The 15,634-nt window shown below is 34.3% G+C and overlaps 1 protein-coding gene across 1 annotated transcript in view; it reads left to right on the forward strand.

The window, feature by feature from the left end:
• The first annotated feature begins 1,092 nt into the window (after positions 1-1,092).
• Positions 1,093-15,634, forward strand: part of LOC120636139 (RING finger and SPRY domain-containing protein 1-like) — a 35,843-nt gene continuing 21,301 nt past the window's right edge. Inside the window, exon 1 of the mRNA XM_039907452.1 lies at positions 1,093-1,223. The gene's annotated coding sequence lies outside the window, so the exon portion shown is untranslated. The remainder of the gene's footprint in view (positions 1,224-15,634) is intronic.

Consider the following 15,634-nt stretch of genomic DNA (forward strand, 5'->3'; position numbering starts at 1 on the left):
TTCGCAAATACTCACCTTCGAGATTCCTGGAATGCGGTGTGGACTGAATGGAAGACTTTTTATTCTTCAGTGCCTCTCCAACTAGTGAAGGTTGGCCGTCAGTTTTTGATACTTCGCCTTTCCTCTTTAAGAATATTAAAGGCAAATTCTATTCATCAGTTCAAACAGATATACCACGCAAACCATGGTTCTTTATGTTCCGTAATATGAATCGTTGGGTGTCCACAATAAGTCGGCTGCGTATCGACCATGTCTGCATTCCAGTAAATCTCAGTAAATTGAGAATAAGGGACCACTCCACCCATGTGTGAATTTGGTCTTGACGAAGGATCGGTCGCTCATATTCTGTTTTCCTGTCCGGAACACCTCCATAAGCTTTACGACGTCCTTTCTCTTATTATGGAAATGTATGTTTAATCTAACAAAATTAAGCTCTAAATATCCTAATATGATTTATATTAAAAAAAATCTTTGAGTTAAAACACTAACCAAAGACCACACTTTATTACGAACGTCGTTTTTTCGAATTCTAAGATTTATAAAAAGTTTAGTGCTAAGTTTATATAATGATTGGTGAAATACAATAAGCTTATTTGGCACACATAAAAGCCAAAAAAAGCAAAAGAAGAAGAAGTAGAAGAACTTTACGATCCGCCGAATCGGTGTACAAATTTTAGATGGCACCTATCGTCGTTAGTCAGCACATAAGAGTTGGTAAAACGTTTTTTTTCTAGGCATAACCTAAATCACTAAGCATCCGACTTAAGCAATTCCTAGGTTTAGTGAAACTTATTAATATTAATATTTTTGAAGGGGCCTCAGTAATATTTTAAAGTGTAGTTTTGTGTCATTCAAAGATCAAATAATTTTTTAATGCTGTTTTTAATTAAAGAACAATTCCTACCATGAAATCATAATATATTTTAGTATAGCAATATTGTATAATCTGTCACATTTCTGTGGTTATCTGGCGGAGAGATGGCGCTGCTTGTTTGTTTATGCCATAGCATGCAAGACCCAAGTCTCCGGTCCATGCTCCATGGCTTTATTATACTTTATAGTCTATAATTCGCAATCAATCACAATGTTTACTGTAGGTAGTTAAATAACTAACTTTCCCCGTGTAGTTGTTAATTTGTCATGAATTTATTAAAATCGCAGTACCTGACTGTTCCAATAATTAGTTAGTGGTTTTCTAAAGAAGAAATGGCTAGAAAGTTGCGGTAAGTTCGTTGTATTGCTATTATTAAGACGCTGCATTTTGTGATTGCAATTAGTGCACGATGTTAATTGAATTGAGTACTTTAAATGATTAGTTAAAGCATTAACCTTCCGCAGTAGACAAAAAAAAATCATACCGCATTTGTCGTTCAACCAAAATAAATTATTTTGATAAATTAATTAAATATTGAAACAAAATAGAATAGACAGATATCAGAAATAATTTATTGATGTTCTTTATTCAAATAGAAATCACAATATTGATTAAAAAAAACAATACGACATTATCTAGACCACCACAATGATGAGTTCTAAGAAAAATTGGTTGCCTGTAAAGTCGGTATACGGGCGAAAGTTTTACGTGACAACGACTTTGAGTGGTAAAATAATTTTAATGTGAATATTCATTCGTATAGTAGGGAGAAGGATGAAATAATAGTAACAATTTAAAACATTTATTTATACAAAGAATTATATTTAAAACATTAATTTATACAAAGAATCTCGCACTGAATTTCATATTAACAAAATTTTATTTTTACCTTTACACATGCATACGTATTTATATACAAATATACATACAATAACTTGCAATACATTTGCGTACAATGAAACAGCGTTTACTACAAAGGGACGCGTGCCTTTCACTTTTTATGTCTGTCTCTCTCGCTCTTAGGCGGGCTAACCATGCCCGAGTGGAAGGGACGCGTGCCTCTCACTCGCTCTCATTGTGAGCGCATAACGTGAGCGGAGCGTAACGCAGTTTCTTGAAGTGTCACCCGGCAAACCAATTTATAAGACGTTGTCACGTCAAAAACTGGTAGTGGCCCTATAAATGTATTAAATGTGTTTAGACACTTTATATTTTATTTTGTTAACTGTTTATCATATAGTAAGTTACCAGTGATCCATGCACAATCTGTTGTTTCCCCTTTTCATATAACTTTGCATTTACTGTAATTTTTAAACAAATTTACTGTATAGAAGTCTCAAGCACACCAATTTAGGATTAAAAAATTGGATTCATAGGTTCAAATTGATATAACTATTCCTCTGTGGAAACTCACAAGAGCTAACTAATTAAATTTAAAATAATTGCACAAAGCAGTATTATTTTTAAACAGTTAATTTAATAATCAACACTTGATAATAACACTAAGCAATGGTAGTAAGGAGGCATAAAAATAACCATTCACAGCACATGTTTAATGCATACTTGGAGAAGGTTATTAGTGCAACAAAGAGGTTTGATGTACATTAAGCGACACACTGCAAGTGCATAAACCATTACTTGACTTCTGCATTCAATTAAAACCTGTAATGTGTGTACTACAAATAATATAGTGACTGTGTCTTTTTAAGTAACCAACAAATATAATAGATATTTATTTCCAATTGAAATGGGCATAGGATAGGAGCTAAGCTAGTTGTATTCTCAAAAGAGTTTTAGTAGACATCATACCATTATGTAGCATATATATAAACTTTCAAGTTTAAGTATTTAATAATACTAAATCTGATTAAAACAAAATAGATAATATTTTTCAAAAGTCATTATAATGTTTAAAGTTTAAGATTTAAGAATAAAGAAACACTAGTTTTGTAACGTGAATGCTGTTTGGGAGACTTTGTTTTAGTTCCTATTAAAATTGCTCAGGACACATTAATTGGAAACTAAAAAGTACTAAAGGTTCTCCAGATTGTATATTGCCAATTGGATTGTGCCAAATTTCTCAATGGTTATAGATATGTATACATAATTTCTCATATATACTATTTTGAGGGATTGATATGAAATAAAAAAGTTAAATTAAACTGGAAAACCTCCATGGCACTGTATTGAGAGTTGAATATTGATTTTCATTGAATAGTGATTTTGTGCATAGGTCCCGAGTTTCTGGTATTGTAACAGGTGGAAAGGATTTATTTGAGAGTTGGTTTTAGTTCCCCTTTCTACCATTAATATATTTGTTTGAAGTGAGCTTATCTTTACATATATATTTCTTGTGTGTGTGTGTGTGTATGTCACTGAATTTTTCCTAAACGGCTGGACCAATTTGATTGAATTTTTTGGTATGCGTTTGGGTGGCACCCTGGATGGTTTAGATTCACAAATCCGCCCGACAGATGGCGCTGGGGTCCGCTAGTTTTAACCAAGCAAGTTAACCATATTAAATTTAATGAAAATAATAAAAAAGTGTATTTCAAAATAATCTTAAATCGAAAATAATTTAGTAGTTTATAATCTTTATTGTAGTTGACATATAAATTTGCATCTATTATTTAAAATAAATTTAGGAGATGGTTTTCTTATTTTATAGTATGGGGCAACCACGACACCTTGCTCCTGAAGCTAAATTAAAAGACCTTGTTTTTCAGCCTCAGTCATTTTGTTAGTGAGTTAGTAAGACAGCCTAGATATTTTATTTAGCGATAGAGGTAGTGTTCCGACGTATCTAGTTACAGACTACTCGGATTTGGTTCAATAGAACCCTGCTGGAGGGTTTTTAAAAGGACGAAATGTTTATCTTCTGCCATAATAGTATCCACTCTCCGAGCTTGAATGCACGGGTGAAAATTATGTTGAAATAATTTACGTGAAATACCTATAGAGTAGCAGTGATAGCCCTGTTGCGGTTAACGGTCGGCATGCCTTTTAGGAGGTCCAAATGCGATCCTAGGAGTTAAGTGCATTTGTTTTGTTATTGTGAGGAAACCTGCATGCCTGAGAGTTCTCGATGATTGTATCAATGAGAATATAGTTGTCACCACTCCTTTACTTCTCCCGGGTGTCGACCGAGGTGATTAAGGGAATATAACGAGTAAGTAAGGGTAAGCACGAGTCAGATTAAATGGTACTGGATAGTATACAAAACTACCAGTCTCCCTATTTAATTAAGGTGCAATAATTTGACAAGGAAAGATATTTACCTAATATTACACATTATTATTAGTTCGAAATTAGGAATGTAGTAAAAAATATTATTTCCCTTATTATTGTTGTGACCTTAATAATAAGGATTTGGATTGGATTTCCCCAAGAAAAGAAATACTAAAGAACTAGTAATTTGTAGAAGGACATTATTTTATATCCTGTTTGTTTTTAGTTAGTATCCGTAGTGATCTTCGAAAGCCTCTGGTTGGTACCTACCTCTTCTCGTAGGAGAAGAGGTGGGTACATAAGGAGCTTGGGCTCGTTTTTATAGTTACAATGAGATCCTACCCGAAGATCCTACCGGGTGTCTAAGAATACATATAATATAATTTTTGAAATCTAAGATGGCCGCCGTGCCAAATTGACAATTTAACAATATGGGTGCCATATTGTCAAATTGACAATTTAACAATATGGGTGCCATATTGTCAAATTGACAATTTAACAATATGGGTGCCATTTTCAAGGTTTACCAGGTGGCTAAGAACGATACTATTTTTTTTTTGAATACAAGATTTTAGACATACCTACCTAAAAACTAAAAACTTCAACGTTGTACCTGTTGTAGTCCATGAGATAGGCACCTATAGCCCGCTGAGAGACAGGCGGACCCGACTCGCACTTAACCGGTTTCATTATATTTTGTTAAAGCGACAATACATACACGCTGTGAAAATTTCAATCTCCTTTAGGGATACCTATTAGGTTCATGAGATACAGCTCGCCGACAGACGGACGAACGGACAGCGGAGGGTCCTTTTGGCACCCTTTGGGTGCGTTTGAAGAATACCTTCAAGTCACTCCACCATGTTCGGAGGTGATAGGGTACCATTCTGTACCAATTTTCATGTAGTTAATAAATTAATTATTTTAGTCAAAATTCTTTGGTCATTCTCAATGGTTCCTGGCGTAACGTTCCTTTAATGATCAGATCCTTAATCTTAAAAAACTATTTTATGGATATTGCAACTTCCAGGACACAATAATAAAATGTCGTTAAATAATATTGCAAAGTATCAAAGAAGGTTGAATCTGAATTTTAACGCAATGAACTAGGTCTTGAGTGAGGGCCGAGAATAAGTAGTGCGTTTCGATACCCATAAATTTCGGAAACGCATCCATAAAGGTAACTTATAATGCAAAATAGTACTTCCTTCTTTATGCATGCTTAGCCGAAAACTTTGTGCCCGCCACAGAACACCTATACGAGATATACTAACCTTTCATAAAAAGCCACTTGCGACCTGTTACGAGACTTAATAAACTTGCATAAAGGACAATTGCGTTCTGTATACCAGACTTACTAAACTTGCACAAACGACACTTGCTTCATGTCCACGAGACGTACTAAACTTGCATAAAATACACTTGCGACCTCTATACGAGACGTAACAAACTTGCGTAAAAGACACTTGACAGAAGCATAGAAGACAATTGCGACCTGTACCTATACGAGATGTACTAAACTTGCATAAACACACTTGCTTCCTTTAAACGAGACGTATTAAACTTGTATTACAGAAATTTACGAACTGTATATGAGATATACTGAACTTGCATAAATACAAGTTTAGCACGTCTCGTATTATTTATACAGGTGATAAATAATACGAGACGTGCTAAACTTGTATAAACGACACTTGCGACCTATGTGCGAGAAGTATTAAACTTGCGTAAACGACACTTGAAACCTGTGTATTAGACGTAATAAACTTGCATACACGACGCTTGCTTTCTGTACACGAGACGTACTAAACTTGCACAAAAATACTTGAAGCGGGAGCAGAGTGACCGACTTGCAGTCCGAATTGTCGTACCTGCGTAAACCTGTTTTCGCTTTTCCAAGATGTTAACCGAAAAACTCAGCGGAGTACTCGGTTAAGCGACAATTAAACCGGGTTAAACTCAGTAGGTGCTTGGTTACTCGGCGAAACATGTATTCGGTACGTCTAGTTGTTATCATACTTATTCAAGCTATAATCATCAACAGTTTACTAATTTACCTAAGATTATTGTAATAGAAGCAAAAATCTGTATAATGCAATATTCCCGAGTTATAAGCAAGCAATTTAATAAAGGAACCTGTATACCTCCCTCCACCCTCCGCCTACACGGCAATCGATGAGACTTTATAATACGTTGTTCAAGGGTTTACACACCTACATATTCTAGAAACTTTGCAATTCGGTACATTTTTAAGCTTATATTTATTTGAAATATACATGTCCGCTTAGGTAATTAACAAAACGCAACAAATTTTGACACGTCTTTTGATCTACGCTTGCATTAAAATTCTTGTTTTTTTTTTGCATTTATAATTAGAAATTAAATAAATATACAAATAAGTTTTCATTTCTGATTATAAATAAATAACATATTATTCTGTGCGTGTCGATGTTCCTTGTGCTCTGCTCCTAAACGGTTGAATGAATTTTGATGAATTTTTTTTTAAGTGTTTGTATGGAATTCTGTATTGGAACCGGTTGATTGGCTTGGTCATAGTTTTCCGTTGCCTTCAATTTGTCTTTTTCCCTGATATGCAAAAATTATATGTCATGTCTAATAGGTAGGTACTTTGTTATAATTTTTAAACAGTACACTTATATAAATTACCCAAACCTTTTCTTTCCCTAATGGATCATATTTTGTACATTACAGATGTAAATATTTACACAAATATGAATTTATATGATTTAAGTTAATCGCAAATTAATCCTAGTTTATCTCAAGGATATCCATGGATCAATCAATGCAAGCTAGATATCATCAAGATCAAAGGTGCAGTGGTCGGAAATAGGTTACAACCAGTTGCAAGAGCTCAACTATTAATCTATAGAAAATGCGAATGACGTCAGCAGCACTAGATTCAAGTCTTTCGCCATCGAAACAAAAATTGGCTTAAAATCGATTGTTGGTAACAGAGTCAAAACACTGTGGAAAATGAACTTCAATACAAAAAGGAAAAAAAACATTGATCCTAAAAATACCATGACATAAATTGCTATGAACATATACACCGAAATACAGATCAGAGTTTAGCCAACAACTTTTTCATGAACACGTTTGCCATTTTTTAAGGCAGAATAATATAAGTTTTCCATATTCATATTTCATGCAAAATTTATTTTGAATCTATTTTCACCATATCGCAAGCATAATAGACATGCGCTTGTCGGACCTCCCCGGCAAAATAGCGAGAGGGGGAGTGCACCACCCCCCTGATAACTACCCCACCGCTATGCCCGCACTCTTAAGTGATGTGCGTTCGAACTGTTAATTTAATGTTTACAATCGTTTGTTAGGTCTATTTTAAGTATGGAAATATTTACAGGTGTCTCGGCACTGATTCTAAAGTAGAAATATGACAAATAATTCAACTGATATTATAATAATGCAATTTTTATTATTATTATTATTATTATTATTATAATCAGGAAAATCGTGTATAGAAATAGCTACATTTCTCTTTCGTATCTTCTTCAGTTTAGAAGAAATACTTTTTACTAGAGCTTTCTATCAAAATAATAAAAAATAATTTCAAAAATTCTTCTAAAGTGGCCCTACTTGAAATTAATGATTTTTTTATTTGGTATGGAATAGCTGTTATTGATGTCAAGTTGATGTCAAACACAACAAAAAACACTAATTTCCCGCGCAATAATATATTATTTAATGGTAAAGATATCAAGCCACATCAGCAAAGTTTTAATAATTTGATACTTTTTTATATATGGCAGATGAGCTTCAGACGAATACGGCTGTATAGGTATCAAACTATGCCTTCGTTTATGAATATTCTCATTTCGGTAAAGTTAACTGTATCCAACCTTAATTAAATACCTTATTGCATCAAAAACCGTGCATTTTGGTCTGAAGAGGACTTTTAAATATAATGTATTTCCAAGTCAGAACTATCCGAAAATCGTGCCTATTTGTATGGGATAAAAAGTTACCAATGTTACTTTTCGGCCTAAAATGTCTCCATGCAAGTTTCGTTAATCTGTTGCACCTTTGCTGCACGAAAGAGGGACCAACACAGGCACACTTTCGCATTAATAATATTAGTAAAAAAATTCTAGCCAGTTGTTAAATAATTTAGCTTCGTTGCACATCACTAGTCTCAGCCTGCAGTCTGCCTAGGCTAGATCGAGCTCAATCCGTCAGTCGAGGCAAGGTATCCGTGTCAACCATGTGTATCTACAGTTGGGGACTAGAAATGAAGTAGGTATGTATGTAAATATTTATTTTGTTTTTAAACAGGAGATTAAGGTATAATTAAATTAAATACGCTACTTTTAACTCGGGAGAGAACGTTTTTCAGAATATTTTATAACCGTGAGTAAAACAAACTTACAACTTTCTTATAGCTTGCATTTACAGTTCATTTTGTGAATGAAGTACCATAATTTTAAATAAAATCTAGTGCTGTTAAGCCAATCCAAAAGGTGAAGTCGATAATGCTTGACTATGAGCTCTAATTACTTAATTAACTCGAGATAGTTTTTTTTCCTGTAAGATTAACACCTATGGCGAACATTACCAAACGCGATTGGCGGACGCCGCTTTTAGACGCATTTTATAGATTTGTTAATAAAAACTGAAATGTGCAAGCTGGATTTGAGCCGCGAGCGTTACCTTGAGCCATCTTCGAGCGTCCCTGGCCCGTTTTTGAAAACCGTGCGCGGTGAACGGTTTGCGGGACCGCGCCCTTGCGTCAGGGCTCAGAGGAAGCACATTTATTTATTCTAGAATTAAACACATTCTAGAAAATCGTCTTACTCTCATAAAGTTTCTACGTCAATTTTCTCTGGAAATCTTCTCTCTGGAATCGGCGCTCGGCAAGTCCGCCTATCTTTACTTTTTATCTGACTACAAGAGGGAAATGTGCATAACAGTCTGTATATAATATTATATTATATACATATATGTATGTTAAAGGAACATAATCTCGAAAAATCTCACCGTGATAATTCCAAGTGTTCAAATATATATAAAAGAAGTTAAACCTTTCGTCTGTGGTGAAACTTGAAATGCGGTTTGAGTTTTCACTTTTTGTCGCTCCTATTGGGCCGATTTTAATAGTTGGAGTATCGTTGGCTACATCTCGGTGTCGTATGTGACGTAACGATTAATTAAATATGGCAGATATTTTGGTTCAAAATAAGAAAAGAAAAAATGTATATTTCAGAGAAATGTTCTAAGTTTGGTACCAAATAAGAAAACAATGTGTAGATTCCAAAAAAAAAATAACCGTTCATCTGTCATATTGTTGGCGGTCACAATTTGAAAGTGGACACCACCACAGTGGTGATGATGGTGGATCATCACCACTGTGGTGGCCTAAGTCTACGCCTTTCTGTTCAATGTCAGTTCTTTGTCAGGGTTTAAACTTTATATAAGTACCTACTTGTGTTCAACTTTTATGTAGCGCAGTTTTAGATTTCTGTAAACATTAAATTTCTTCGTAGTCGTGTTTCAGTTTTTGAAACCGAATCGGATCCCTAAAGTGGCACGTCTTTAGGGTGGTAACTAGCCACAGCCGAAGCCACCTAACTGAAAACTGCCGTGTCACAAACAATAGTGCACACAAAGGGGCGATCTGTTTTTTAAATGTACAATACGTGAAATTTATACAAAACAACATTGCCAGTCAACCTTGGAGCATGCATAAAACTCATTATACATAAATATAATGGCTTATAATGAAGCGTGTTACATATTACGATATTCCCCTTTAACATTTATAATTGTTGTTTATAATGTATTGCTAACAGAATATTAACAGTATTTCACCACTATGAGTTTACGATCTGCTGATCCTTGTTTAGTTTCTGAAAATGTAATAAGTTTGTAAAGTTACATCCCAGTTCCCGAAATTCTAAGAAAATAATAGAATAATGTGTTTTATTTTTCTTTACGACGTATAAGTTATTTAACACCTTGAATTTGTTTTTCTTGTGATTCGGTTACACGAAATAATAAAAGGAACGACTGATAATAATTGTAAGAAAATAAGCATCTGCTTTAATAACATTATTGTAATTTTTATTAAAAAAAGCTTTTCTATTAAGTATTACCTACCTAGTTTTGTCCTGTTTTCATCATTGAATGTTCTGCTTTTTATAATTCTTGTCCTTTTGTATCTACATTATAGTATATACTATAACATAGATACAATAGATACCTGACCTGCTGATACTGCTAGGCTTCTAACCAACTTCAAAAAAGGATTGTGGTTAGATTAATGGTTTCTGGTTAAAATACATTGGTATGTTATATAATACTAGAGGTCCCTCGCGATGTCGTCCGCTTAAACGTCGACCTTAAAAGAGAGACATATGCTGTCCCAGGCTTTCTTTAGAACTTATAAAGGGGAAAAAAAAATTCATACGTGATTTTATCAAAACTTTAACCGTTTACGCAGCGCACGTGACGTAAGCTCTCAAAAGAAAGAAAAAACCCTGATTTTGATCTATTTTTCTTTTGTGCTATGCTCATATTAGTCTTAGCGTGATGGTATATACTTTATAGCCTTCTTCGATAAATGGGCTATCCAAAACTGCAAGAATTTTTCAAATCAGACTCGTACCTGAATCAGCCGTTTAGTTGCAGTATAGATAAACCTAGATACAGCGCCATTTTTCGGGCTGATTTGTGAATCTAAACCATCCACGATGCCACCCAAACGCATACAAAAAAAATCATTCAAATCGGTCCAGCCGTTTAGGAGGAGTTCCGTGACATACACACAGTAGAATTATATATATTAAGATAAGATATATATATTAAGATATGTATAGTAATTGGGGATGAAAGTTTGTTTAATATTACAAGCGGTCGGTAGGTACTTACTGGCTGCGCGTAGGACGATTCAATTAAGTCTAATTATTATTAACAGCGCTAGTGGAAACAGTTCAAGGGCTGCACGGGCGTGCTTGTCACGTTTACTTAAAATGTATGGTAGAAAATTATTTTTCCTTTCTAGAACATATCTGCTGCTTTTTTAACCCCTGACCTATTTAAATACCTTTTTCAAGGTATCCTTGATTTTAAATTTTCTTTGTTCTTTTGATGCTAATAATTTTCCTGTTCTCTTTTAATTAATATATATTCGGGAATTATTTCTACGATAAAAATTATACATTTTATACATTCAATTGAGATAGATCCCTCTACGTACCACCATGACATTGCTACTACACTCAGGCTGAACTCAGGCTAGGTTCTTGAAGAGAAACTCTCAACAGCTAAGATCATGGACACGAATTTTTTTGCATACGCGTTCAATTTTGTTAGGCTATTCTTAATATCTCGATTGTACTCTTATGGCTGCTGCACTCTGGGCTTGCTCCCAACGAGTATTCCTCAACGGCTTATTTTGTTACGCATTCAATTGTATTAATCCTTTCCAAGTATCAACATGACATTGCCCCATGAACCTCTCAATGGCTAAAGGCAAAGATACGAAATTATGTATAACTACGCAATCTTTTATATAAAGTATATTATGTGACACCGTGATATAGCTGCTATTCTTAGGCTCCCGATTGGTGATCACCTCAACGGCTAAGAGCAAAAAAACGAGATTTTGTATATACGCCTTCAATTTAAATAGAATATTTTATGGACCCCCATGACATAGTTGCTACACTTAGTGCTAGTCCCCGGCGGATGAACGCCTCAGCGGTTAAGGGAACAGAGACAGACACGGATTTTTTTATGTGAATCGAAATTTGATAATCCATTCTAAGTTGCACCGTGACTCGGCTGCATTTGGGGTATCTCCTGGAGGGACTCCTCAATGGCTAAATACACATATTTATACGCTTTAAGCATGGAAAATGGAATGGCTGCTGCACTCTGGGACCACCAGTGAGTCGATTCCGCAACGGCTAAGAGCACAGACAAGACAACACGTTAACCATTTTGTTTACGTCTCCTAAAGGCACATATTTAATTTGTAGGGTTGCGGGTTAATTTTATAATAAGTATGACTCATAAGTAAGTCAATTCCTCATAATGGTTGCCAGGAATAAATTGAAATGACTTTGTTCTTTTTTATTTATTTCTGTTTTGTTCTTGTGTACAATAAGTATTTTTGATTGATTGATTGATTCCTAAAGTAATTGATAACATAAAGGTCACTGTATATTTTTTAATTTCTCGATGACAGGGTTGTTGGAAGTACATCGAGTCGCTTTTATCTCTTGGAAATTCGCAAGGCAGAATAACGATTTAAAATTGTAAAATGTTGACATTGGGAAATAGCAACTGGTGAGTTCCTCGCCGGCGTTTAATTCGGCGGCTATATATACCTTCCGAACGGGTAATAATCACTACAGACAAAGAGTTTGACGTTTATAAAAGAGCTTAGAGTAGGCATACATGAAATAAATGATCTTTAAATCTAGTTAATTTTGAGATATTTTCTTTGTGAAGACGTTTTTGAAGTTATACTTCTTTAGCGGTGTTAGGAAAAAATCATGCTAGTGAAATTATAAGATGTAATGAAACACGCGCGCTCATAGTTACATGACACAGGATGTAGGTAGTTGCGAAACCAAGTGAGAGGCGAGTACATCGTCCGCCAGCTCACTTTTTACTAATAAAAAACCAACACCCCGAAGTTAGCCATAGTCGACATTTTAGTTTTTCAAAAAAAGGTTTGACAGTGTACACTTCCAATTGTCTCATTCCGGTGATTTAACTGATTCAATTGTACAAGAATCTCAAATTTTAATGTTCAGTGAAACTCGGTGGTCCGATAATGAGATAACTAGATAATGCGTTATATAAAACTTTTAATATATAAAATAACTTTTTTCTATTATTAGTGGCGTTTTCTCTACAAACGTAGAATAAGGCGTAAGATTAATATTAGTAATTTTTAAAAAGATTTTTATCTTGTTAAGTATAACTTCTAATGCGTGTACATACTCGTAAGTACACATACGTTTTTTTAAATATTTTACTCTATTTATTATTTACATTAGGTTTAGTGAATTATAAATGATAATTTTAATTTCAATGTTTCACAACTTCCGGCCGTCCCGTAATAGCAAATTTTTGTATGTATATTTTACTCCGCAACTCCATGAAGTAGTATGAACCGATATTGAACATTATTTGCCGTGGTTGTAAACTGTAGCACAGCTATTATTATTATTTACTAGCTATTGCCTGCGACTTGTTTTTTGCTTTTCAAGCTTCCTGTAGGAATAGTTTATTTAGGAGATATGTGGCATTCAGTTTAGTTCCACAGTTATTTTTAGTTGTGTATTCCTATCAAAAATTGCGTGTGCTAAAAAAATATAGAGAATGGAAGGCCAAGGTATTCAGATATTCACTTCAATACCCACAATGTTCAGGATGGCACTTAGATCTTTCATTAATTAACAGTATTATTGAAGCTAAATACCTAGTTTCTTATATTAAAGTATTCATTTTATAAAAGACATCATTAAAGCCCACCAACCTGCTTTAGAGCAGTGTTGTGGGTCTGTACTCTATAAACCTGACTTCCCAAGGAGTGAAATAAAACAACTGGACTGACTCTAATACTGTATATTAAACTTCTCTATAATTCATATTACTTGTTACCTTCAAATGACTCTACTACCAGTTCGGAATGCTGTCTTCGGCAGAGAAGACCACTGGCAAGAAACTCTACCGTTGCTCTTTTATTCAATCAATTAAAACAACTTATAAACACAATTACAACATCATCATTACAACGTCATATGTAATAACGCTAGGCCCTTTGATACAAGACATATTTTAAGACAGGTCAAACATAACTACTATTATCACTTATAATATCAGGACTTATGGAACAAGTTGTTTGTATAGAGCAACCTCTGCTACATAAACTGTGTGTGTAAAATAATGCTAGGGCTCCATATATGATACCAATAAATAACCCAAAGGATGAGATATACTTATCTGATGCAACATCAGGTACAACCATAGTACCAACAACTTTTAACAACTTATCTCAACTCCATCACCAGTATATACAACTCTTATTCCGCCACAACAGTATTTCGTTACGTTTATCGTTTCCATTATAAATCATCTATTCCCAATTTGTAACGTTCTATCCACAATACTTTACTTAATCTCCTTTTCTCAATTCATTACTTTAAATCCGTCCTCACTTTTCTTTGCCGCCAATCTAAGTTGTCAAACTCGCGTCTCCCGCCATAGATCCTATACTTTTATTTGACAGTCTACTAAAGTCCATTATTCTATTTTCAATACATTATCAATGAGTATACAAACTATGATTTGTTGATATATTTAATATAATCATTGTGTTTATCATAGATAAAGTGCTGTAATTCCCTATTTCCTAACACGTGCAATTATTGACAAAAAAAAAATTCCAAAAACTTTTTTTTAGCTGGTTTTAACTTAATTTTTTAAACTCGCGAGTCTTTTTTTGTATTCCACTACAAGTTAGCCCTTGACTGCAATCTCACCTGGTGGTAAGTGATGATGGCAGTCTAATATGGTAGCGGGATAACCTGTTTTCCACTAAAACGTTTAGCGGCACGTTTAAGTCGGTAGTATTTTACTAGCGACGGCAAAAGCCTTACACCAAACCAAACCACAAAAAAATCTGAAATTATAAATTCCCAAATCGCCCCTGCCGGGAATCGAACCAGGAACCATCAACTTAAATTACACAAACAAAAAAATCTTTTCACTCTATACCTTAATTATATCTTAATGCATGACAATGCAATAGTAAAATGTGTACTAAGTATAACACGACAGTAACATTAAAATTAGCAACTTGACATTATTAAAAGTAACCTAACTTTAATAGTTAGTTTTACAACGTGTAACAGAATAACGAAATAATATTGAAGGGTGCATAAGTATATTTCATAAAGAATCACCCGGTATAAATATGAAATTAAAAGAAGCATATTTATTTTTTCATACAAACTAATTCAAAACCTTCTAAGTGTTTACTTATGACAACCGTATTGTAGATAAAATTCCGACACGCGCATAGAACTTACGCCACGCTACGCGAACTTAATAAGTGCCACGAGTCACATGTTTTTAATTTTGCATTTGACGTTAGGGCTGTATTTGATTTCTTTCGACTAAAACTGTAGGTTTTTTGATTTACAGATAAGTCTCAGTACATAATGTACTTCTAAAGCCCGTGAAGTTTTATTTCGGTTTTCATTTACACGTATAGCCTCGCGGACTTTTTTGTACTGGCGCAAGCCAGTTAAGCTCCCAGACGGTATGATTTTTTCTTTAACAATATTTCAGCAATTTGGCAATAAAACAAAACGAATAATACACTGAAACCTTCTTCATGAATAACTCTGTCTATTAGTATAACCCGTATGAAAATTCGTTCGGTAATTTCGGAGTTTTTCGCGCCCTGACAGACGGAAACAACTGACTGTCTGTCTGTCAGAAAAAATATAGTTTTGGCTTCAGTATCGATTACAA

Source organism: Pararge aegeria, chromosome Z, assembly GCF_905163445.1.
Source record: "Pararge aegeria chromosome Z, ilParAegt1.1, whole genome shotgun sequence".
In the NCBI taxonomy this organism is placed as follows: Eukaryota; Metazoa; Arthropoda; class Insecta; order Lepidoptera; family Nymphalidae; genus Pararge; species Pararge aegeria.